The sequence below is a fragment of the Apis dorsata genome, unplaced genomic scaffold (genome assembly GCF_000469605.1).
Source record: "Apis dorsata unplaced genomic scaffold, Apis dorsata 1.3 scaffold_429, whole genome shotgun sequence".
NCBI lineage: Eukaryota > Metazoa > Arthropoda > Insecta > Hymenoptera > Apidae > Apis > Apis dorsata.
Window position 1 is genome coordinate 772,187 of NW_006263682.1, and position 4,067 is coordinate 776,253.

At 39.5% G+C, this 4,067-nt stretch overlaps 1 protein-coding gene across 1 annotated transcript in view; it reads left to right on the forward strand.

The window, feature by feature from the left end:
* Positions 1-4,067, forward strand: part of LOC102671988 — a 25,714-nt gene that overhangs the window by 8,350 nt on the left and 13,297 nt on the right. The gene's annotated exons all lie outside the window — the stretch shown is intronic.

Below are 4,067 nucleotides of genomic sequence, written 5' to 3' on the forward strand. Positions count from 1 at the left end.
TGACAATGATGATGGCTCGAATGGAACGTTAGCACGAAGCCGCGATTCACAATTTTGGGAATTTGGGAAACCGGATAATCGAAACGCGTTCCTCGAACACCAGCACGATTATGCTTCCTACCCTTCGATCCAGAACAATGACAAGCGAAATGCACGTTTCATCGATCACCATCCCCTATGTTTAGAGGATGACTTATCGGCCCGACATTTAATTTCAATTTTCAATCCCTCTTTTTACACAGTTATAATCGTATTTCTGTTCTCACCCTTTGTCCGAATTAATCCATATCGTCTGAATTATAAAAATATTCTTCTCTATAACACCATTTTTTAAATATCGACGAGAGATTGGTGAATTGTTCACGAAAATCAATTACAACAATATTCCTTTACTATCCATTTTTTTATAAAGAAAACAACAACCAAACCTTTTGTTATATACATTGTTGCCTCAATATCTTTATTTATGCCTCGATTTACACTTTTCCAAGTCATTTTTATACCCGTTCACCACTTCACCAAGATTCGTATCTAGCAGAAATTAAAATTTAATGAAAATTGTACATAATAATACTCTTTATCGACATGTTTTAATTTATTTTCATAATTCATTATCCTCGATAAAGCGAAAAGTGTCACGAATAACTTGTTCCGTTATATATATCTTCACGTTGGACAGAACGAGCAGTTTCACTTGAAGACACAGGATCGATCGACGTCTTTTTTTTTATTTCATTTTTTTTCGAAAAATTTTCCATCGACGATGGAGCACAAAGGGTAGAACGTTTTCCGGCGAAACGCGACGCGACGCGACGCGACACGACACGTTTTCTCGTTCGCTCGATTCCCTTCGAGTTTCCGTTACGAGAGTCCATAAGTCTTCCCTTCCCTGACAGAGAAGTATCGCTCGTGCCCATGGGAATGGTGTTTTCGCCCCCTCGGTGAAACCGATTCTCGGGATAAAAATTTATGACAATCAGGGCTGCCGTGGTGAAAATTTAATTCGGCCACGATAAACGAACGAAGGAAGGGGTTGTTTATTTCGGAGTCGCGTTTCTTCGATGACCAGCCACGATAAGATTATCGGGTTTTGCCTCGCGATAAAAACGAATCGATCGTGCTTTTGAACGTCTATTTTTCTTCTCCCCTCCTCCCCTTTTTTTTTCCTTCTTTTTTTCCTTATTCCTCTTCCAAGTTTTCAAGCACGGGTACAATGCTATTTTGATTATCCAAACTAGCGGGTGAAATTGTGTTTATACGTTCGTATGAATAATTTAACGGGTTATCGTATTTTTCCGAGATGAGGGAAAAGTAAGTCGTCCCTGTAAAGAGATAAATTTCAAGGAAGAACTTAGAATGTGACGTAGTTAGAGAAATATATATTTAGAACATTTATTTTCCAATATTGTTCGAAAAATGAAAATCCAATTTTATTCACGTAGGAGGTGGGAAAACAAAGGAGGAAGTTTATAGAAGAAGGTAGAACAAAAAGACGATGTGGAATGAAATTGATAGATATCCGGCGAAAGATTATAAGCCTATATAAATAAAGATTACGGTTGGAAGAAATTATCTACGCGTTCCGTATATATAATAACTTCGTTCGCCTGATTTATCTTCTTAAAAAAAGAAAAAAAAAAAATAGAAAAAAATTACTTTTTTACGATTAAATTACGAAAGCTCGTTCGACGTCGATGGAAATTTGTACACGTTGATATTTTTTTTTACGAATGAAAACGCGGATGAAAATTTCTGATTTTACATTACCGACCGAGATTAAAAAGTTTCGAGTCATTAACGTATATTCCGTAAAAGCGAAGAGTTGAAAAGAGTCGGGGTAGAAAAATCGCTAGACGTAGACTAGAAAAGTTTTCCAAATTTTTGTCCGCTACATTTACACAATTCATTAGAATAAAACTAATTTTAAGATCTCTAAATTTCTATCTTTCGATTGCCAACTATCGATTGCCAACTTTCTATTTTCATTCGATAACTTTTCACGATCCACACCGTGAAAATTCATTATCTTAAAATTTGGAAGGTGATAATCGTAAAATTTTTTTATGAGCATTCCACCGTTGAGCCTCGTTTCGAAACTGTCGTAAAACCCGAAGGGAACCCCTCGAAACTTGGCAACCTGTAAAACTTTCACTCGCGCGTTCCCCGCGTGTCCCCTGGGAGCAGCACTTAATTTCGGCACTGGAATGGATTCAGTGAATTCCGCCTACTCGGTTAACTCGGCGCTTTATAACGTACGTTTTATCAAATTGCTTTCGAAAGATTCCATTCCGGATCGACTCGATAAGAAAAATTAATTTCGCTACACAATTTCGTTTTCACTTTAATCCCTCGCCCCGGATCGTGAATCAATGCCAGTCAACGTTTCGTTTAGCGTAGGTTTCTCTCTCGTTCAACAAGTTCATTTCTCTCTCTTTCAGATTTTTCTCCTAGATCTTACCTTCATCTTCTTACCTTCCTCTTCGTCTCGTTTCTTTAAAGAGGGAGATTCCTCCACTCTCTTTCCCTGTCCTTTTTCACCTCTGAAAAAATCACCATTTATAAATCTCCATATCTGTCCTCTCCTCCTCCACTTCTCGCTTAATAAACGCTTCTCTGTTCCTCTCGATCTTCCATACAATTTATTCGCTCCAGGTGAGCGCCAATCTATCCCTTTGCTCGCGAGACTGGATCAACAACAACTTTATTTCTTCGCGAGGAGACGTGAAAAATCTTGCTCTCAGCAATATGCACATACGTTCCAACGAAAGTATCTTCTATCTTCTATATTCTATCGGTTAAAAGAATTTGCCGAATTCACTTTTTCGTGGTTGAAGCGTTCTATTTTCGACTCGATCAAATTTTTGATTGTTTCTCGCGACGAAGAGGTCGATGGATCGTAAATGAATCGTAAAGAAAAATCGTTTGTCCCTTTTCACGGTTTTCATTTCACATAGTTTAATTGGATCTCGAATGCGGAACCGCAGTTTGAATTATCGGTCGTCCCTGACTTTCGTTACGACTACGAACGATGACATTTTTTCCTGATCGAAGCGTGGCAAGGCAAAGGTTAAGGGTGAGTATTAAACGAGTATCATTTGACGAAATCATTGCAGCATCGCGATGATCCAACGATCGATCGTCAAGTTTAAACTGGAAGAAGAAGAAGAAGAAGAAAAAAGAATTTGAGAAAATGAACGGAATCGTTAAACGAATTTTCAACAATATTTCCTCCTTTTGTCTTTTGCTCTTTAAATCATTCGAGTAACGAGCCGCAATCACGTTGCTATTCTGCGGCGCGACAATGGGGAAGGATAAGAGAGATTGAACGAACCCAGAGAACAATATCTTAGAAATTTTATTATACAAAGATAACCGAAAGTTCACAATGAAGTGTGGGATCGCGAGACGTGACAATGATGTAGAGGCTTAAACAGGCATTTAAAAGAGGATCAGGGGGATGGAGGACCTTCATAGAGGATCCTTGAGGAAGGGAGAAAAGGATGGGGCGAGTCGTTATTTGGCGGTGAACCACGCCGATTGGAGGAGAGCCAGAGCTCGCGTTCCTTCCTTTTCCTCTTCTTCTTCTTCTTCTTTTTTTTCTTTTTTTCTTTTTTTTTTTTCATTATCGCTCTTAGCAACTCAAGAAGGGAACGGTTATTTTTGAAACCCGTCGTCCCATCCACACTTTGACCCCGTCGATCGGTCATTCCATGACTCGACTCGACGTATCTTTCCTCCATTATTCTCCAAAAATATTCCTCGAACGTTCACCTTTCCGTGACGCAACTTCTTCCTTCCCAACTCCTCCATGCGCATCAACATGCGGAACGCGCGAGCAGAGTTTCCACCCGCTTTCTAACCGCATTTCCCTTTGAATCAGAAGCAGCTGACAGGAACCAAACCACGCGTTTCCACACTCTCGGCTATTCCAGTCTCGAATCCTCGAAAACTCGAAGCGTTCGAGCGGCAGATTTTCAGATCAGCAAGGCGCTCGAGTCGACTCTATCGCGTCTCGACTCTCCCCTGTGCGATTTCGATGCCAAAAAAAAAAAAAAAAAAAAAAAAAA